General features: G+C 45.6%; 1 protein-coding gene across 1 annotated transcript in view; it reads left to right on the top strand.

The window, feature by feature from the left end:
* Positions 1-2,671: 2,671 nt before the first annotated feature.
* FSTL4 (follistatin like 4) overlaps positions 2,672-22,505 on the top strand; it is a 333,296-nt gene continuing 313,462 nt past the window's right edge. Inside the window, exon 1 of the mRNA XM_050311904.1 lies at positions 2,672-2,952. The gene's annotated coding sequence lies outside the window, so the exon portion shown is untranslated. The remainder of the gene's footprint in view (positions 2,953-22,505) is intronic.

A 22,505-nucleotide genomic window follows, 5' to 3' on the forward strand; every position in this document is an offset into this window, starting at 1 on the left:
AGGCAGTGGCACCGTTTGTGACCATCTGATGTTTCCGGCTGCTGCCTCTGAAGTTCGTGGTGTTTCAGTGCCCACCTTGGCTCCTCTCCACTCTTTGCTTTAACCTCAGTGACTTTGGCAGAGTTATTCCAGGGCTGAGCTTGGCCCCTTTTGCCTCCCACAGAATATGAAGGCTGCTTGCTTGCTTATCAAATATGAAAGTGTGCCCAGCCAGGCACCCTCATGCTAATGGGATCGATGCAGCGAGGGAGAGCTCCCAACCTCGCCGTGCTGCTCACGATTTACTTTCTTCGTCACCCATTAATTCTTACATCGATTTTGCTATAAAGCACAAACTGCATTCCTATCACAGCCCGAGGAAAAAAAAAGCGCATTGATTATATTGGAACAAGGTATGTTGTAAAAATGAAATGCCTGAAACATTTAAATGTAGTAAGCTCTGCTGAAGTCCATAAATCACGTTGTTTAATGCTGGGAATGAGCGGTGCTGCCTTAAACAAGGGGAAAATACGGCTCCATAAACCAATTTTGACACAAAATAACAGTCTGTGTTTGTCTGTACCTGCCATTCTAGAAATGCTATCAATAATGGTTACGGTTGTTTGCAGGTGGGAGGGGGAAACGTTCTCAACGTCCCCTTTAAAAAGTTCCTTCAAAGTCACTTTGTAAAATTGACAACAGCGCTGGTTTACCTGGCTATAAATAAAGCCTGATTATTACCACGTCCTGTTTACTTTTATCACTCACTCATCAAAAACTTTTGGATGCATCATTACTGATGATCGTCTCGGGAGCCAAAGTCGAGCCAGGTGAGGCTGTTACTGATGGGAGGGACCTGCTGCTCCCACCACCACCTTGGTGACCACCCTGCCTGCTGGAGATCAGGGCCATCATTCCACCAGCTTCCAGGGAAGGTGGTTCAAAGGGAATTCATCTTCCTGCCCCACTCAGTTTAACCCTGAGTAGTGAAAATCCTGCTGAGGTGCAATTCTGCACTGTGAGAGTGTCGTGGCAGTGAAGGGGGAAAAAGGAGAATTTCTTGGTGGTTACAAAATAGGTGCTTTTTATCACCCAAGTTATGATTGAAGGAATCTGTTCTAGTTGAGATTCCCGTAGTGTTTCGAGCCCTGGACTTCACTAAGCCCGGTACAAGCCCAGGAAAGTAATTTTGGAGAGCCTGCAGTTAAAAACAAGACAAGTGACAACAGCCAGGCAGGGATGGATTTGGGTCCAGCAGGAAACAAAGGGAGGATGGGGGTAAGAAGGATTGGGAGTGGTCTGAACAGCTTAAAGACCCAAGCTGTTTCCAAGGTTTTCTGGATCCATGGAAATAGATTTGATAGGGAGGAAAAAAGAGAGGAAGGCAGGAAGAAAGGAAAAAGGAGGGTGATTAAGATGGGTATTGTGCATTTGCTTAGAATTTAAGCTGGTCAGAGGGGGGGCCTTGGCTTCCTGCTCAGTGCTGTGTCTGTGCAGGCACTGCCACATCGTCCCCTGTGCCAGATTTTCTTCAATGAGCTCGGGAAGAGGGAGAAGAGGAATGAACACATCTCGGATTAGAGATCACAAAGCAGGGATGGGACTGTTTGCTGCCTAAACCTTGGATGGGTGCTTTTGTTTAGTTCTTGTTTCGTCTTGTTTGATGCATTTACCTTTGTGATTCAGCTTCTCTTGTGTGTTTTTCTCACATGTGAATCAGAGCAGCTGCTGCAGAATCTGGGATGGCTCTGCCAAACTTTATCTGTCAGCTAAAGCCTCCCTGCCTCAGCTACACCGTGAACCCCAGCAAAGCTCCAGTGACTGTAAAGAGGGTGCTGTAGACTTTACCCTGCAAGAGGAGGGTTTGTCCAGTTCCTCTGGAAAGGAGGGAAGCAGAGGATTTGTTTTAGAGGGTGTAAAAGTTCATTAAAGCTGCTGAGATTCTTCCCACTCATGGGCACCCCCAGGACAAAGCTGGTGGGAGTGAAGCTGGGTGACAACCCTGGGGACAGGCTGTAGCACCTAACAAGCTCTGGGGGAAGTCAGATCACCCCGAAGATGTGCTGGGTAGAGATCCTTTTTTGGGGGAAGGGAATATTAACTGTAGGAAGGTGGCAGATGTGAGACTGACTTTGCTCAGCAGGAAATCTGCAGCTGCAAAATTCCAGATAATTCCTGGGTGCCTCATGATTTGAATACATTAGCACCACTTTTTCCTGCATGGCTGTCAATCATCCCCCCTTTAAAGCTATAAAGTGTTTTTCTGATGGGTTCTTCTTGTCACTATTGGGTCAACCCTGTTTTTTCCAGTTCTTTGGTTCCCACCAACACAGTTGTGGAAACACGGAAAAGCTGAGGAACTGGGGAGGAAAACAATAAAGGAAAGAGCCTCATTTACTTTTTTATGAGTGTTAAGCCCATGTAGCTGTCATGCTTTGCCTGCAGGCAGCGAGTCTGGGAGGGCAGGTTGCTGTGACAGATGGACAGGAGCTGGAGCTGCTCGGGGAAGTGGCTTTGGATGGGCAATTTGGTGCGAGTTGCTGGAGCTTTCACAAACTCACAAGTGTAAGGAATTAGAGGCAATCCTCCTGCAAACACTGGGGAGATGAAAGCCTGCACCAGGATTCTCTAAGGCTCTGCTCAAAAGCCAGCTGTTGTCGCTGCAGGGTGACTGTGTCCTCGCTGGTGCCATCACCCTGTGCTGGGGACACGTCAAAGTAACCAAGCTGGGGCTCTGCCCACACCTTTGGAGGCACTTAAGTGCTTTCTGCTGTGTTAAACCAAGGGGCATTTACACACCTGACTTGTATTTATTTAATGAGGTTAATTAGCCACCTCCATAACCACATGATCTGTTGGTGCTCAGGCTTCTCCTCTGGAGAGGGACAGGATTGTTACTGCTGGGTTCTTCTGGACTCTCCCTGGGGAGCAACAGCAAAGCCCAAAGCCTGCAGAAGGATGGCCCAGATCTGAGTAAGTGGAATGAATTCTCTTTATTATGAGCTGAGTGTGTCTCTCCCAGACTGAGAGCTGAAGCTGCTGTGGGTGCAGTGCCAGGAGCCGGTGCAGAAGGTGGAGTGTGGAAGGGGGAGCCTGGCCTGCCTGCTTTGTTGGTTTTTGTGGTGTAGGATTTTTTGGGAGCTCTGTTTGCTGTTGTCCAGGTCCTTGTGGGTCAGGGCTGTGGGATTAAGCAGTTGCTTGCGCTTAACAGATGCTGTGGAGAGGATAATGTGGCCCAGCTTCTGATGTGCTTTAGACTCCTGGTTACTGAACAGGTCTTGGTTTTGCCCTGGGCAGTTTCTCTTTTAAGCAAGTTGTTGTTAATTGTAAATGCTGTTCTCTGATGGCCTGGTCTCCACTTCTAAGAAGGTGGTGAGCCCTCCACTTGAAGTGCTGTGTCTCTGGAGCTACTTGAACTGCTGCTTTCTGCCTCAGACATCAGTAATTGTTAACGCTGCAAAATGCCTTCTTGGCTGATTATCGGTTGACTTGTATTAATATTTACAATAACTTTTTTGTTAGTAAATTTTTTTTTTTTTTGGCTACAACAGGAAATGAAATGCAAATTAACAACTGTAAAGATTAAAGCATAATGAAATAGGACACGAACTCCCGAGAACTAATGAGTAAAGTGGCTTGAAGGCACAAAAAAGCTGTTCTTCAAAAATTAACACAGAGATAAATAATAAGATAAATAATTTTGAGGCATTAAACCAACAAAGAGAAAGAAATACCAAGTATGGGATAAATTGTTTCATGTCAAAGTTATAATTGCATTCCTTTTTCTTAATAAAAAGATGAAGTTTCTCCCTAAAGTTAACCAGCTGTGTAATTGCTACATGGTAGATTCTTTCCTACCTTACAAATCAGCACATCAAAATGTCTCTCTGTTTGTTTACCTTTGCAGTCCTCATCTGACTGTTTAACAAATACATTGCTTTAATAAAGAGAAACAGTATTTTTTTTCTAATAGTATCTGTCTCCAGTACTTTCCGTTTCCTAAAGCACAACTGTGTGCCTGAAGCTGTTGGCTGTTTTGTGAGGTGGTTAAAGCTTGTCCAAGCTGACAGGTGTTAGTCCCTGCTTCTGCAAAGCTCCCAAGCCCCAATACCTGTTTTCTTTCCTCAGACTCACTTTGGTTTGGCTTTAAGATAGTACAGCATTCCATTTTTTTTATAACCAGGGGCTGGAGGTGAAAATCTGGGCAAAGGTGCTGCTTTTTGGGGAGAAAACCCTCATGGATTAGTTGGGATACCTGAGCCTGGAGCTGACCCTGAGTTAATCTGCATTGCTGTAAACATTGGCTGTGTTTTGGTTTCTTTGGTTTAAGTGGCCCTGGATCTTGTGAAATCATGAGGTATCTCTGACTCAGTGCATCTTTAATACTCCTTTATATCCTATTTAGTGTTATGGCTTTAGGTCTGCACACCTCAGGTCTTTAGGTACGAGTCTAAAATATTCATCTGCAGAATGCAGCCTTGGCTTTACAAAGTGTGCATTTTACCTCTCCAGAAACGAAAGGAGTATGGCTAATTTTTATATTTGCTAGGGACCACTTGTGCCTATCTGGGGGTAGACCCTGAGCTGGTGCAGGTTGTCACAGCATTGCTGCAGCTGGTGGAGTTTGGATGCCTCACACCCACCGAGGGATTGTTCTTGGGTGTAGCTCTGTAGAGGAAATGCACATTTACACCCCATCAGCACACAGGGCCTGAGCCAGAATGAGAAACAGGCCTAATTAAGTTTTGTAACTGAAATCATTATTAAGGTCTTGCTCGTTTTCACTGTACAAATATTCCAGCTGAAAGGATTATATTTACAAGTGCTGTTTATAATTAAGCATTTCACTCGATTCGCCCTCAAACGGAATGTAAATCGTGGTTTGCTGCGAGGAGAGGGGGAAGTGTCCCCCAGTAATTGATATTACACTTTGTGCTTAGCAAAACCACAGGTTTATGCAAATGTGGACTTGTTGGAGTCTGTGTGTTTTACTTGTGAGGGCCCTTCATATTGTGTTCAGCTTAAATTACATGCCTTTTTAACTCGATTTTTGCTACTCTTGGGGTATTTGTCCTTTGGTTATCCCAGGTACTTGAGAACTGAGTCTTCAATTTACGTCTGAAAATGAAATTCTTTCATTACTGTGGTGATTAGGAGCTCCAGCCAAGGGTTAGCCTCTGCCTGTGTTAGATACTGTACAATCATAGCTCAAAAAGATGATACCTGCCTTAAATACCTCATAATGCAATAGGAATACAAAGAAAATATATGTATCTAATTACAAGGGAAGGGTCTGATGAGAGGAGCAATAACCAAGTGATGGTTTGCATGGGGCTCTCATCAAACCCTTCCCTGTGGGGGGGATGTGACTCGTGCTGCTGGTTCTGCCTGAGCAGATCTCCAAATTTAAGAAAATTTAAAATCAAAGGCCATCTGCTGGTAGATTAGGTAAATAAAAATACACCATAATTGGATTGGGTGCTCGTTTCAGCCCCCTGGGTTATAAATGAGGGGGAGAAGGTCACGTTCCTCTGGGCTACGTGGAGTGGATTTATTGCCCTGGCTTTTCATCACACCTGGGTTAAGATGTAACATCAGTGTCACTGTTATCTTCTTTTAGCAGTGGTGAATCCCAGTGGTGGTGCTGTGAGCAGCACAGTGCCCAGACGCTGCCTGGCCCCGTGCCAGGGGGCTGTGTGTTTGGAAACAGGGAGATTTTGAAATAACAGGACAAATCAGCTGGGCTGGAAGCTTCCAGCTCAAGTAATTTCGGGTCTGTAATCCCCTGCTTCGAAGGGGGTGTTACAAACACCAGCCCCAGGGGCTGAGCTGGCACAGCTGGGTCCTGACTGGGGGGACCATGGGGCACCTCTGCTGTGGGGTGGGCAGGGCAAGGATGGGGAAAAGGGAGGAGCAGTGGAAAGACTTCCTAGGCAGGAGGTGCATCAGGCTGAGTGACCAGAGCATGAGATGCAAGAAAAACGTTTAGGCCTTATTTTGACTCTCCTTCAGTTAATTGTTACCCAGAGAGGTTGTGGATGTCCCAACCCTGCAAGTATTCAAGGCCAGGTTGGATGGGGCTTGGAGCAACCTGGATTAATTGAAGGTGTCCCTGCCCATGGCAGGAGGTGGCACTGGATGTCTTTAGGGTCCCCTCCTACTCCAAACCATCTATGACTGGTAACTGGGAGGCCCTGCAGACAAATGGTGTGACTGGGGAAGTGATGGGGGATACCATAAACTGTTTTCAAATGTGAGGATCCCAACCTGGAATATTTGTATCTACTGTCAGTGACACCAGGATTATACCTGGATTAAGAAAACACAAGCTGGGGAAACACGACTGATGTTTAAATCATATACATTCAGGTTAAAGTAAGAATTAGATGTGGAAACTGAAATAACTGAACATGTGCTGGTATTTTTAGACAGAGTTCAGCATCCCAGGGAGGAGAGGGAGGTGGCATGACTGTATCTACAAAATTCACTCAAATGAAAACATGACTATATGGAGAACAAAGGGCACTAAGGATGGACTTTTAGTTCTTTAAGTAATGTCTTTAGAGCTTTTCTCTAAAAACATTTAAGTTTGAAATAACTTACAGAAACTAATTCAATGTTTCAGTGGGAAACTACACTGGTTCTAGAACTTTCAGATTGATTTACCACAGGTGGGTGGTCTTTCTGAGCTCATCATGTTGCCTTGAACACTGCGGGGTTTTTTGGGTGCCCAGGGTACCCAGCTTCGGCCAACATAAATGAGGCCTGGACTGGGAGGAAGCAAAGCCAGGGCTTTTCCTGGAGCACTGAAACAAATCCATGTGAATTGAATCTGTGTTCAAGGAAACAAAGCCCATGAAGATAAATAGGGCTAATCCCACCACAGCCTGCAAACAAACACTACTGTTCAAACCCCAGACAGATAACACAAACAACCCTGGGAAAGCAGTTTGGAGAGTGTCAAATCACATGACAAAGCCAATATATTGCTCTGTGACTTCCAATTAGAGACTTGCTGCTGTATAATTAAGTTTCTGATGACACTGTATTTAAAGTCATGTCAGTGCTTTCATTTATAAACACTGCTCTGCAGGTGCCTGAGTTCCCAGCTGGAATTTGGTTTTCAGGATCTAATCCTAGAAGTGTTTGTTTGTTTTTTTTTTTTTCCCTCCCTTTCATTTCAATTTTGAGTGGGGAAAAAAAATTCCCTCTGAGGGGTAAAGGTACACAGGAGGGAAAAGAATTGAGTATTTTCAGGATGCTGTAGTTCTGCTTTTGGTCCCAGCTGTGGGTGTGTATGTTTGATTATCAGCATAATATGTGTGTCCCCATGTTTGCACATTTCTGTAAATTAGGAGTAATCAGACCTGGAGCCTGTACTCTCTGATGTATTTTGTACTTTACATAAACTGCAGAGGACATTAACTCATCTATTTCTTTCCTCCTTTATTTATATTCCTTTCCTCGTGGGATTCGTGCGTGCAGATCAAAATATCCTTGTTTTTCCTGCACTGTTCGTGGCAGCACCAGGGACTGCTCCTCTGCCAAGGTTCCATCCCCAGCCCAGCCCAGTGTCTGCTCTCCTCAGGCTCCTTGGCTCAGCAGGGGCTCTGCAGGTGGCAGCTGGTGGCATGGCATGGGGACATGGTGGGGACAACCCTGGCCCTCCTCCACCTCCTCCTGGGCACTCGCTGCCCATGGCAAGGGAAACATGAGTTGCTTTTCTCCTGAACAGCTTAAAAAGCTCTCCAGCTGTTGGTCACTGCAGTGCACTGAGGGCCAGATGTGGGTGCCTGCAGGTCCTTTTGATGGCTGGTGTTTGTGTTTGGAGTCCTGAAGGACGGGGAGTCTGCAGGGCCCCCCCCGTGGGGGAGAAGGGGCTGTCAGTGCCAGGGGGACAGTGGGTGCAGGTCCTTCTCCCTTCCCAAACACATTTACTCCATCACATCCAACACACATAAATGATGCTGCCCACAGAGCTGCAGAACCTGGGGTGTGCCCTTCCTGAGGCCTGGACCACTGCCCTGGCCTGGGATTTCTCAGGGGACAGCTGAATTCCTGAGTCCATTAAGCAAGGCAATTTACGGTGTTCTCCAGCTTTGCCCATGGAAACACATTAACACAGCCTCCCATTTGGCTTGTGGAAAAGACACTATTCTAAACACAAAAAGGGAAGAAAAAAATATTGTTTTTCGAAGCTTGCTTGTTGTGTTGAGTGGTGCTGTTTGAAGCCCTTGACAATATGGAAGGGAAGTGGGGAGGAATGCCACGTTCCTGTGCTGGGAGTGCTCTCAGCAGCCCACATCTATGCAGGTAGTATTTCCTGCTGCCATGGAAATCAGCATTTTCCTGGATTTCAGACGTGATGTGGCAAATGAAGAATGAAGGTGATCCTCAGAGCGGACCAGAGAGATGTGTCTTGGCATACCTGACTGCTCCTGAAATCACCAAAATATACATGAGCAGAAATGGTAAATTGTCCCTGGTGCCATCTCTGATAATTTAGCACCTCTGAAGAGATCTTTAAGATGATAGATTGCTTGTGATAATATCAGTGGTGTTTTTGGGGGGTTGGTTTTGTTTGGGTTTTTTTCTTCTTATTGATATTCTGGCTTTTTTCTTTTTTGTTCTTTTTTACCCTTGAACAAGTGTATTTTTCCTTTAGGTGTGAAAAGAGGGATGTATTTGAGGGAAACAGGGAATGTGAAGGGAGTTTTTTTTGGCTGGGGTTGGGAGTAGTTTCTCTCCCCAGTTCTGTTTCCCCTCTGTAAGTCAAGTGGCTGTTCATGCCATCCAAATTCTTGCTCATGGCTTTGGTCTCAGCGGCCTCTGTGGACAAAGCACAGGTACTGGGTGGCTCTGGGGGGGTCATTTGTTTCCTGTAAACATTGGGTAGTGACTTTTCCATTCTAATTGTGAAGGGACGTGGAATTTATCAGTAGTTAATACCCTTGTAATCTCACTGTTGGATTTAATGCATTAACAGCATTTTCCTCTCTGTCAGGGCGATGCTGCCCAAGGCAGGGACAGCGTGGAAGGGGAAACCAGAGTAAACAGGACACATTACTCACGTAGATGGGTAACTTTAGCCTTACCCTCCTCCTTTATGTTTCCAGCAGAAAACACTTTCAGCACATCAGTATTGGGAATTAGCAGTAAATCTTGCTCATCTGCCAAGCTAAGGAAACACCCTGGATTATCTCCGGCCACCTGTGAGGAATTCACTTGATGATGACAAAATGGTTGAGACCTTTTTCCTTTTAGGGGTGACAGTGGCTCCAGGAAGATCTACCTGAGGCCAGTGTTGTATAAAAATCACCCAGCTGGGCAGTAAAGGCTCCTTAGACTGAGTTCATCGCTGCTGATTTCTGGGTTCCTTCTGCTGGTCTCTGTTTTGCATTTTTTTTATTATTAGTTGCTAATGTGCCTTTACATCAGTAGGGGGGATAGGTAGGTTTGAGTAACTGTGTTCCCCCTCTGTGCTGACTTGGGAAGTTGTTTCCCAGCTGCCTCTGACAGGAGTTCACATCTTGCAGGCAGAAAGTTTTTACTTCTGTTGACTTTTTTTTCCAGTTTACTGCTTTTCCAGTCAGATTGCAATAATCTGTGTAGCTATTTTTCTTTGCCTAATGGTATCTAGAAGCTTTCTCTACCTGGCAGGTGCAGCTGAAGCCCTGTGGGTAGTCAAACAGAGGGTGGGTTTGTAGCCTTCTTATAGAAATATTTAAAATATCAGCTTCAGCTTAAGTAATTTCCTATTGCATTTCCTGCCTATGGCACAGCATCAAGAAGTGCTTGGTGGTTCATTTTGCTTTTATGCACTAATTGCTATCTGCTGGTTGGTATTTTGGCAGGTTATTTGAACAAGATGACGTGCACAAGCTCAGGAAAGAAAGGAGAATACAGATGGGTCATCCCTGCAAAAAGAGATGCATTTGCAGGAGAAACTCACTGCAAGTCCATTTAGAGGGCTGACAGTTGAAAGATGACAGATTTGTACAGATATAGGAAGGAATGGCCTTTGGAAGGTAGTGGGCACTCTCTGTTATTATTGTTGCTTCTGTCAATATAGGTGAAAGAAACTATCTTCAAAGATACTTCCACAGCACAGAGGTAACTGCAGCCCAGCACCAGGAGGCAGAGTTGCAGCCAAATGCTTGAAAACACTTCAGGGAAAAATTAGGTAGGAATAATGGGGATAATATGATAATATCCCTACAGGGCTGATAGGGGTAAGTTGAGCAGGGGTACCTGGATGCATGGGTTTCCTTGTTCTTTCATTCTTTCATTTTTTTCTCAACTCTTAAAAAAAACCCAAAAACAAACACCTTTATAAACTTATAAAGATGGAAATTGGAGGTCCTTCACATTCTTTACCTTGCCCTGAGGTGCTCTCAGAACACTCAATGTGGTGCTTCAGGTTTAATCTGGACCTTGGCAGACTTTCAGACCTGCTGGGCTTGTCCACTTTCAGCCATCCCTGAAGGGGTAGAAGTGATGCAGGATGAAAAGCTGGTGCTCCCAACTTACCTCACTGCACAGAAGCTTCACTGGCCTCCCTCTTCAGAGCTGTCTGAATTTCCCCCAGCTTTCTGGTGAGATTTAGGGTTCATGTGCCTTTCCCAAGGCTCACAATTCATCATGGGCTTAATGGTGCTTTCAGCCTTGCAGTGCAAGGTGAGGCTTTCAAGATCACCCTCTCTGGAGGTCGCAGTCTGAAGGCTGGGTGAGCACCTCTGTAATGTGCTTTATAGAAAGCACCACGTTTATTTCCTAGATTATCTTGTAAAACTTAACTGGGCTGCAGAGTTTGTCCATGGCTGAACTGCTGCAGCATGAGATAACCAGCGTGATGGGAAGGTTCTGCAATTCCTGCTGATGATTCACAGCAGATCATTTGATATTTAGGGCTCTGTTCATTAATAAGTTATGCTCCATTTACCTTGTTTTCCGTGGAATTTATGAGTCAAAAGTGCAGAGTGCACCAAAAACGATCCATTCATCAAATTCCTCTTCTCTCTGTGTAATTGGCTAAGCCATCACTGCAGCCCCCAGGGGCACATTGCACAAAAGGTGTGTCCCGCATGAGAGAGCAAAGCAGCCTGAGAGGGAAAACAAGGATTCGGCTGCTGGTGGAGTCTGCAGGTTGCCCCGGTTGGTGTCTTTGAGCTGTGTAGGCAGGAAGCTTCCCGAGCCAATCTGTGCTGTTGTTTGCTGTGTGTTGTGAGAGCAGAGATGTCCTGCTGGTCCCAGAGGGAGGAAAAGGCTGTTCTGTCACTCTGGGTCCATCTGCATGAGGTGTGCACCTTAGCACAGGTCCCTGACACGGAATAAAGGTGGATTTGCTGGGTGACAGAAAGCTCTAAGGTGCCAGAAGCCACGAGGGATGGCAGCTGTGGGAGCGCAGGGGATGGGTGAGGGGGGCAGGTTGTCTAAAGAGCAGAAGAAATGAGATCCCCCCCTTTCCTTGGCAATAAGAGGAAAATGTCTGCAGCCCACAGTGCCTCTAGTTGGCATGTAAACAACAAGCATTCTCTTTTTTTTTAATGTTCTTTTTAGTTAGGCACATAAATACTTGCGTGTTGGCACAATCACACGTTGACACAAGCTGGAGAAGTAGTTTAAGAGCTGTGAAGACGAAAGAATAACTATTGCATATATCCTTTTGATTTTCCACCACTTAATGGGTAAAGCTCTAAGCAGAAGACAAAGAAATAATAATTAGAAGGTACTGCTTTGCAGGATGAATTGTGAAAACGTCTCCAGTGCTGTCGGCAGTGCAGTGTGAACATACAACAGCTTCAAATGACCTGTCTCCCTGCTAAAACAGGGAGACTAATGTAGATTAATTCACCATTTTTAGCACTTGGTATCTTGTTTAAAGCTGCTGTCGATGCCCTGCAGCCCTTCCAGGCTCCCTCATTCCCCTGGGCTACTTGGTGAATGATCACTCAGCACTGTGGGGGTCTGGCACGTGGCCTTGGCTGACTTTGGGAGGAGGGAGGCTGGGGGAAGTGGGATTTAGAAATTAAAAATAAAACTTGATTTCATATGAAAATTAAAAGTTAATTTCGTATGCAAACTGCTGAATTCTGTGTTGCTGGGCAGCTGATTTTTCACTCCTTTCCAGATCTAATTATCATAAAATGTGTTGGATATAAACAGTGAATAGTTTGTAACAGACCAGAGGGGGTTTTTTATGGTCAAAGAAGCAAGTGGAGCTTGTCAGGCAGCAGGGTTCACCTCCAAGCAACAATTCATGAGAAAAACTCAGTTAAAAAAAAATACCTCACCCAACACTGCCTGCTCCCTGCTGCGAGGTGGATGGGCTGGTGCCTCACCAGGCAGCATCAGGGAGATGGGAGATGGTCCTGGAGCACCCTGGTTATGGCTCCTGGCTTGCTCTGTTGGATGGACCTACCCTTCCACGCAATTAAAAACATCCTTCAGCTTTGAAGCTCAGTCAGGAGAGGCTAAACATGCTCTTTGGGCTCCCAAAGCCTGTGTGTGGCTGGTTTCACTGTGGAACCAACCCTCTGTGAGCAACTCCTGATGGAAGCCTAAGAGAAGAAAAATGAACCTCAATAATTTGTCTTAATCGCTGTAGCAGTGAAAGAGAAAAAAAATACCTGTGCGTGTGAGTTGAAGCAACAGGAAAATATTTGGATGTGTTTTGGAGGTCATGGGTATTGGAGCTTGTATGAATGTGATTTCTGTTGGGAATTGAGTCTAATAGCAATGTAATTTATATGAAATGTATAGCTGGAAACTATGTCTGGGCTCCCCTGAAGTGAATGGTAAAAAATCCATTGTCCTCAGCAGGGATAGGATTTGATGCCTGGAGAAATGTTTCATGATTAGAAGTTTATTAACACTTCATGTGGAAGGGGGATCTTCCTGAGCTGTGGTGTTATGTCTGGGTAGGTGCAAGAGGTGAAGAACTGAACAGCAGAAATAATGCACCAAACCTTCCTTTTAGCCTGAAATTCTCAACACAAGGTTGTATTAAAGGTCTAGACTGAAGACATTTGGCAAAGAGATTAAAATGTGGTTCTTTGAGACAAAGAATCCTCGGAGCAGGGTATAGAGAAGAGCTGTAAAGGACTTTTATCCCCTCAGATTTTGCAGTAGGGTAACTCCCACTGAATTACAAGAGGCAACCTGCACAAACAATGAGCAATTTGCCTTGTTAACTTTCCATCTTCTGTGGCTGTTCCTGTGGGATTAGCTCTTCACACACCTGATGACTCCTTCCCTTCCCTTGGTTCTGCCTGCTTGGGATTAATCTCACTCTCCTTTTTATTTTTATTTTTTGTACACATTTTGAATGTCTCACACTTTTTCAAACTTTACAAGAAATTTTTGGGCCATAAAAAGGTACTTTGACCATCTCATACCAGGAGTGCCACGTGCCGTTTTCTTTCCAATAGCACTTTTTTTATGCTCTTACAGTCCTCTCAAAGCTCCACTGCACTTATGGGTATTGCTCTGTCACATCACTTTTGGAGATGGTTAATCTTGTAATTAATTGTTAATCACAATTAAATGTGCAGGCCCCTCATTTCTGTGCTCCTGTTGATGGGAAATGGATGGCCCCTGTTTTGGCAGGCTGATGGCTGGAAGTGCATCACCTGCATATGGAGCTGCTGACTGCTTTTCTAACCTTGGGAAAAGGTGCATTGCATGGAAAGGCAACACTTGGCACGAGCAGAAATGTTCTGGTTTGCTCAGTTCCAGGCCAGTTTCGCTGCCAGATTGTGGGATTCAGGGGCAGCTTCTGCACACAGACAAGAGCAAATTGGAGCTGCTCACTTAAAGGGTTTCAGCAGCTCTCCCTGGGTGCCTTTCTGCATCTTTAGGCAGCTAAATACATTTACCAGCCTGGCTGCTTGCTTGGAGAAGTGGCTGAGTGCTTAGACACAGAGCTAGGATGTCCCTGGGTGTTGGGATGGAGGATGTCCAGGACCTGTGGTGGCTGCAGGGCTGTCCTGGGGCTCCTATTCCCAGTTGGGCTGCTGGTTCGTGGGATGCTGCCACCAACCAACACCTCAAAGACCCATAGGGCCTAAAGAGAACTGGAAAATTCTCTGTACAGCTCTTCATCTCTGTTAGAGGCTGGAGAGAGACAAATTTATTAGTACTTCAGAACGTTTTTCTTGTTAATATTTCATACAAGTAAGTTCCTGAAAGGCTTGAAAGGAGTTCTGAAAAATTACCGAGTATTAGTTGTTAACACTGTTGATGGTGGTGGAAAATTCAGAGTACTGAGCACTTGGAAGGACCTGCCAAGATAAAAAGGCCGTGATTATGGGGGTGGATATTTTTGATGTATCTCTGGAGCAAGCCAAGGGGTTGCAAGGCTGCATGACTTGTGAGAAAGCATTTCTAGTTACAAGCCTTTGCAGAAGAAAAGCCTGTTCCTAATCAGGGTTGAAGTCTGCCTAATTCCAAAGCAGATCCTATGAAATCAAATGTGAAATGACAGCTGTGTCCACAGCTGCCAGGCAGCAGGTTGTAACCTTTGCTGATGTCCCGAAGAAAACAGAGCAAGAGTTGATTCTGAGCTGTCAGTTCTGCTTCCCTCCTTTGGGCTGCACGTGGAGATTTTCATTAACTGCACTGTTTTCCTTTAAAAATGCCCAAACTGGCAGATTTCTTGCTCTGCTGCTTCCTGTGTTTCCGCTCTTGTGTTATGTAGCTCTGCTGAAATAACTTTAATTGAAAGCCATATTTATTACCCTGACACCTGGTACAGAGCTGCAGGAGCAGGGCTGGGGAGGATTCACCTCCCTGGGCTTTGTGGACCAGCCAGGGATGAGGGTGAAGAGCAACCAGGGCTGGTTCCCAGCTGTGCTGCTGCAGCTCCCGGGCCCAGCATCACTTATCTCCAAGAAAACCCAAGCTGGAGCTGCTAAATCAGCTGCCACCTGAAAGGCACAAGCATTTAGGAAATGGGATTTGGGGAGAGAACATTTGAAGCAATAGAAAGCACTTGAGATCTGCTTCATGCATAGTTAAATGTCTTAGATATTTGCATTTGAAAAAACAGCCACCCCCAGGTAAGGGCTCTAGCCAGAGCCTGTTTTTAACAGCTTTGAAGTCCAATTCATATTTTATTTTGCTTATTTTTTTTTTTTTTTTCTGAAGGTTCCATTGTGAAGGCCTGGAAGCAAACAAATATTATCCACAATGTTTCATTTTAATTCAAATTAGTCCCAAAGCCTTCATGCTTCAATAGCTACAAACTTGGTGATCAAGTGGCATGTTCAATAAATAAATAATTAAAAAAGGGGGGGGGAAGTGCCTGAACCTTTAAAAAAACCCACAAATCCACAACAAAAACCCTAAACCACAACAAAATGCACAAAAACACCTCTAAACCCCCCAAAAATCCCAAACCAAAATAAAAAACAAAGCCCAACAATAGCAAAAACCACCCAAAATACCTGCCTGTCATTTAGAGGTTGATTTTTAGGTGCTGAAGGTAGCAGGATTCCCTGATAGCACTAAGAATTCCCTGCTGCCTTCAAGCCTGTGAAATGGGTGTGTCCAACTGAGATTTGCAATGAGGAGGACTGGCCACAGGAACATTTTTGTCCCACAGCTTCACTTTTAAGTAGGAACCTATAAACTTTATAACTTTCCCCAGCATTTAATGAGCTTGGCTGGCACAGTAAACTCTGGGTTAAGAGGCACTATGAATTAAACCTGTTTTCCTTATTTTGACCCTCTCCTCCCTATGTTACTGCTTAAGAAGGACCAAGGCTCAGTGGCAAATAAATTGCCACATGTAAATTGTGAGGTTTCAGGTAGCAGCAGTAGCTGGCCATTTATTAATCAAGCATTAGTTATGGCAGTTAAGCATTTAGGGGTAATAAAATGTAAATGTGCTTTCAGCACAAGTTGTGGTTCTTAAAAAAAGAAAAAATTATTTAAGAAAAATTGTTGCAGTAAGGTTATGGCTAATATTAATTGCTGGATTTACTTGCTGCACCAGACACTTCTCACACTAAATGGCAACTGAAGGAATTGCTTTAATTAACATATACAGCATGGCCTAAATTGTCTGATCTGCAAGGTAAAATGTGAAGTCTTCCCTGGAAGATTCTCATTTTAGCCTCCTTGCTAGTGCAGCTGTTTTAAAAGGTGGTTGGCAAGCTGACCCTGCCCTTCATCTGGAGAATAGATGAGCACAGAACAGAGTTTGCTGGGCTCTAAAGATTGCTCTGCTGGGAAATGGGAAGCCAGACCACAAACACAGCCCTTCAGGTGGGGATTTGATGTCTTGCCTTTCAGCAGGAATGATATGCCATCTGTTAATATGAGCAGGTCTGGGGGATGTAGAAGATGATTTACAAAACACCGATGGAGGGGAGTTGTTCCTCACCTGCTCCCCCCTCTTTCTTTCCTGCACAATCCCCTGTTGGCACGGTAAATCCCTCTCATTAAAGCAAAAATGGAATGATATCTTTGTGAGTAAACTTAACTAAAATCTGATTGGGAAATGCTGTAAATGGAACCATCAGACATGGAACATAACCCGTGAAGCGCTTCCATGGAAAGCAGAAAATGAGCATATGTGATCTCGGTTGGTTAGGTAGGAACAGCCATTTAGGAACACGCTGTCCCTTGGCAGTCTGGTGTGGAGAACACCAGAAGCAGCTGCTTTTCTCCCCAGCTGATAAAGATCTTTGCTAAAGGGATGCTTTGTGGTGAAAACTTTTTGCTTCTGCATCCGAGCGGCTCAGGAACGGTGCAGGAAGCTCTGTGTGTCAGGGAAGGTTCAGATTAGACATGAGACCATTTTTTTTTTTTTTCACTGAAAGGGTGATTAAGCATTGGGATGAGTTGCCCAGGCAGGTGGAGTTACCATCCTTGGAAGTGTTCAAGAGGCATCTGCATGTGGCACTTGGGGTATGGTTTAGGGCTGATTATGGGGGTGATGTGTTGATGGTTGGACTGGGTGATTTTGGGGGTCTCTTCCAACCTTGATGACTCTGATTCTGTGTCCATTCATGCCACCATAGGAGGGGTCCCCGTGGTGGGGCCAGGCTGGGCTGGATGAGCCACAAAACAGGGCTGAGGTGCTGAGAGTGGGACTGGCAGAGCAGCTGTGCTGGATCTGAGTTTTTTGGGAGCCTGCAGCAGAAATATTGACACAATCACTGGCTACACCTCTCCTTGTGGAGGACTAGCATGTGAAAAATTAGAGTGATAACGTAATGGTGGAAGCAAATCTCCAAGGTGAGGCTGCTGAAAGCCCAGTGCTGCTGCTGAGCACCTGCATCTACTCTTTCACAGAGTACAGGAGACATTAAAGAGATTTTATGGGCTAATCTATAGTTTTGATTGGCTTTAATGATCTTGGCAGTCTGTTATTTATACGTGGCATTATTACACAGCGAGCTTTGTAATGCATGAGGTCATTAATGCATTGGCTTTCCAGCTTGTGGGTTTTGCTGCTGAGCTCCCCTGTCACGTGTGCCTTGCTTCTGGATGAGCCTCCTTTAGTGAGAGAGGCAAAAAAAAGTAGGAATAATAAATCTAAAATGCCCTGGGAAGCTGCCCTGATGCAGCTCTTGGGACGTGGTAGGATGAGATCTCATTTGTCCCCATCCTGGTGGAGTTGGACCTTTATTGACTTCTTCTTGGAGAGGATTGATTCCCTTGCAGTGGGTATCAGACCCAGACAAAAATCGTTTTTTTAGGTAAGATAATGTAAAATCCCTCAGGTGAGGGGTTTTGTATAAAGCTTTGTAGCCACTTTACATTTTTTTCTGGACTTTCACCGCAGTTCTGAGGATGGGAGGAGGACAAGTGAGTGTGCAATGCTGCTTTCCATGGCCAGGCTTTGCAAGGTGGATTGTCCTCCTCAAATCTTGATGGAGGTGGTGCCTGTGGCAGGGAACTCTGTAGCTGTGAGGTAGCAGAAATGCTTCAGAAGGAGGATGCAGAGTGCAGAAGGAATATTGAACTCTCCTTTGCATTCTCTGTGTTGGAATAGCTTTTTATGTCAGCTCCACTCTCTGTCCACTGTTCCCAGGTGTTTCCTTTTCCTGCCTTGTACTGCTGGACCAGGACTTGTCCTCTTAATGAAAGTAGGGAAAAACTGTCTGAATTATGCTTTCCCATTAATTAATTTTTTTTCTATGAAAGATATAATTCAGAGCCTTCTGCTTTGATTTGTGCTGCAGAAATCGTTCCTCCACTGCAAAGTGTGGGTTTTTAACACAAACTGTACAAAACCACCCGATGGGAGAAGGTGACTAAAATGACTAATGCAAAAGCTTGGGCAAAAGGCATTTCAGCTACATAATGTTCTAAGCAGGGCAGACAAGGCTGAGTGAGTGAAAAGTGGAGCTCTTTATGCCAGAGGAAAATATGTAAGTGCAAGGATGTAGCATTTCTCCAAGCTGACTCATAGAACACATGAATGAAAGTGTGGAGGCAAATTAATGTTTGTGGAATCACAGCATATTGTGAGTTGGAAGGATCCCACAAGGATCATCAAGTCCAACTCCTGGCTCTGCACAGGACAAAACTGCCCAATTTTTCTTGTCCAAGTATGGACAAGAAGCACAAGTGATGTTCAGGTGCTGAACACACCAGGACTTGGTTTCAGGTGTGCTGGAGTGCAGCTGGGGAAAGTCCAGGCAAGTCCTTAGAGAGGTGTCCCCCCTTCTTTGTGGCAATCTGAAAGCAGATCTGACACCCCCTGGCTCAGCAGGCTGGTTCCTGCAGGGAGGAGGGTGCTGGGGTCTGTCCCACGCTGTGCTGAGCCCATCAAGGAGTGACTCTCACACTGGGCTGTGCTGGGGCTCTTCCCAAGTGAGCCCCTTCCCAGTGGCTCCTCCTGCCTGGAGGTGTCTGTGAAGAAGTCCAGTGTGTTAAGGAAACACTTGTTGTAGCTGGAGCCATCTCACTGGAGGGGGGACCCCTCCCCACCAGCAGCAAGAGGCTGGGTACCAGTGCTCACCAGTCCTGCAGAGATGGGGGGAGCAGATGTGACATCCCTGCCTGGGCATGCAGTGAGGAGGGGAGGGGGCTGGCGTTTGACTGGCACTGAAGCCTCAGGAAAGCCAGATGATTTCAGGATCCCTGTGGAAGGCACTTGGCTCAGCCAGCCACGGGTTTGTTGTTCTGCCCACGAGCCTCTAGCCTGGACTTCCTAATTCTTAATAAGATGGACAAACACAGAACAGCAGACCTGTTGTGAGTGCAATGCTGTTGGGCATCTCTGCAGCACAAATAATGACAGGGTCCTTACCCTGCTGCCTCTGGGACACACGTGAGGGGTCAAGGCCAGATGTTCCTGGTGGGCAGCAGGGAGGCAGTCCAGGCTCCTGGGCACTGCAGACTCTTATTTACAAATCTGTTGTGTCCAGATAATGAAATATTAATAAGCTGCACGTGGAGTTGTGCACATCTGGGGCTTTGGTAACAGGTTGTGTGTCCTCACGCTTGCTGTGCTGGGGTTCGTGGGGAGGGTCCTGGGGTGGGGTTGCTGCTGTGCTCTTAAGCTGCTCTGCCAAGAGAGCACTAAATGCATGCTGGCTGTGTCAGGATCCTGCTGGCCCTGCAGGGATGTGAGATGTGGTGGGAGCTCTGCATCCACCTGCCCTGGCTGTGCTCTGGGTCCTGCCTGGAATGGGGGGATGCTGCATCCACCTGTGCCTTCCCTCTCCTCTGTGAGGAATGGGAACCATAAACCATCTGTATAACGAGAGATTTGTAAGGTTTACATTTATTAACGTTTGTAAAGCACTCTGTGCTGCTGCAGACAGATGCTGGTGCTGGTACACGGGATTATTTTACTTCTGCATCACTTGGGAGAGCTGCCGTGATTTGCTGTTCTCCTGGCTCCTGGGGAATCTGCAAAGACTCTTGGCTGCTTTGCAGTCCCAAATGAGATTTTTCTGCATCCTTAATGTATTGAATTTACTGTAATATAAAGAACATCATGACACCCAGGTGGTTACACACCAGATTTCATATGAATAGCATTACGGCCAAGCTCCACTTTTGATAAGGAACTGCAACCCCCTGCTCTTGGCTCTGTCACTTTTTGGGTTTTATTGCTTTTGTAATGAAGAGAAATAGTTTGCTACAAATGCACACTGAATGTGATCACCAGCAGGAAAAATTTTGCCCCATATCTCAAGATTCGCTCAAGATGGAGTTTCCTGGCCTGAACATGGATGAATTCAGGTTTTGGATCCTGGATAGGAGGGAATAGAAGCTTGAGGTGTGATCACACAGAGTTTGGGAGGCACTTGTTTGTTGCATTTCAGAGGTAGGGAAGTAACATTAACTGTTGAACAAGGTTGTGTCATGTGTAGAGGGAATGATGTTAAAACAGAAACTAGAGTGGTTTAGAAAAAAGAGAAGAATTCATAAGTAGGATTGAACCAGTGTCTATCAAGACAACTTGAAAGAAGGCAGTGGGAGGAGAAGCCCTGCTTAGCACAGGACTAATGACTTGGCCAAATTGCTCTGAATTGCCACGAGTGTGACTGAGAGCAGAATAAAGCCCAGACAGAATCTGCTCAATTTGGGCCAGAAAGGTTGCAGGGTGTTTTCTTCAGGATGGAGCTTTCATCTCTGGTTTGGGTTTGCTTTTGTGGCACAGCAGCTTTGATGTTGGATTGCGAGTCGAGCAGAGCTGCCGTGCTGGGTGGTCTGGAGCCCACTCCCCTCGGGGCTGCCAAGGAGAAACTTGCTTTATATATTTATTTAGCTTCTGCAGAATCTGCATTTTCAGTGGAAATGAGCTGAAATCTGCTGAGCTAATTTTGTGCTTGGCTATTGATTGAGCCCATCCTGTTCCTCAGCAGGCGCTGGTTGTCCAAAGGCTCCTTTTCTGTTCTCCTTGTTGATGATAATGGTGCAAATGTGATCTGTGCCCTTATCAGAAAAGAGAGGTCTCTTCTCTGTCTGGCCATTGATTTGAGAGGCAGCTCTGTGGTCCAGCTGTGCCTTTCCTCCAACAGCTGCTGGTGGGTGCCCAGGATGGGCCCTGCAGGTGGGCACAGAGACTCTGCAGCAGCTGAACGATCTTTGGGTTCGTTTGTTGCTAATGAGCCTCTTTTTGAGGTGATTGAAATGGGTGTTAATATTGAAAGAGATGCTGTGATGCTGATCTAAGTGTGCAGACAGGTTGTATAGATCTCTGCTGTTGCAGAGAGAAGTTGGATGAAATTATGAATTAAAGCCCAGGCGGGGAGTATTGAAATACTTGATATATAATTTATAATATATGTCTCATTATAGTTATATGCATCCCATTTTGACAGTTCCAAAACAAAGTGTTTCTCTAGCTCCAGGAGTGTGATTTGAGAGTAAACTTAATCAGTATATAGATTTTTCTTTTAAATCAGAGGAACTAAAAGAGACATTTTGACTGCAAACAACATTTTTGTTTGTTCTTTGACTGAAGAGAAATCTGGCAGATTATCAGGATGAAAATAATTTAATTTTTTTTTTTCCAAACACTTCTGGGTTTTCTGCCTGAAAGCCTCTGTTTGCCACAGCTCCACTTGGTCCCTGTTTCCTGAGTGCCCAGGGAGAGGATGGGAAAGGGCAGGAGAGGAAAGGGCTCATCCTTTCCTGGGATGCAGCAGCAGAGCTGAGAGGTCCCTGGGACTTAACGGGGCTGCTTTGAAACTCTGTCGAATGAATTTTCTGCCTGTTGTTAAAATGACAACTTCTGGCGATGGCAGTGACTTGAAAGGCAATAAACAAGGCAATTGCATATTCCACTGCCAGTGTATTAATTTCAGCCTTTGAAACATGAGCTCGTTTTCTGCCATCGCCCTGGGAAGTGTCAGGGGGTGGGTGCAGGTACCAGGAGCTTGGGCAGAGCTGCTCCCCATCCCTGCAGAGGAGGGAAGGGAGCAGAGGGATCTGCTGGGTGGGTTTGGCTGGGCATGTCCTTGGCCCCTCGGTGCAGCTCAGCCCAGCAGGGACCCCCATCGGGGGGGCAGGAGGTGTCTGCAGTCACACTGCTGCTGTGCTCATCATTTAAACCATCTCCCAAAAACTTCTGTCCTTAAATCCTGGCTGCTCTCTGTTTTTTATTGCAAGTTGTTGTCTGGAAATGTCCTTTTGGGGAGATGATCCTGCCGGGGTGCAGGGTTGTTTCTGCAGTGTTCCTCCACTGAATTATCATTCATGAAAGGGACTGGGCATGGTTTTCAGGCTGAAGTTTAAAAGTGCCTGAGTTAGAATAGAGGTTAAAAAGTATTTCTTGTAATACATGTTTAGTTTCTCTGGAGAGCCAATTTCCTTCAGGTTTAATCAAGGTCATTAGAACTATGACGGGGCTGAATTTATTCATAATTTTTGTGTCTGGAAGCAGAAATTGCTACAAGGTTCTTCCCACAGATGTGCAGCATGTGCTGAATATCTGGGCTGGCATGTCACAAAGGCTAACTGACTTACTGCAGTTTGAGAAATAAATAACATTCTGTGAGACCCTGGAAAACTGTGGCTCAGGATTGTGGCTGTGCTGTGGACAAGGTGACTAT

Source organism: Myiozetetes cayanensis, unplaced genomic scaffold (assembly GCF_022539395.1).
Source record: "Myiozetetes cayanensis isolate MyiCay16 unplaced genomic scaffold, myiCay2020 scf17, whole genome shotgun sequence".
NCBI classification, from domain to species: Eukaryota; Metazoa; Chordata; class Aves; order Passeriformes; family Tyrannidae; genus Myiozetetes; species Myiozetetes cayanensis.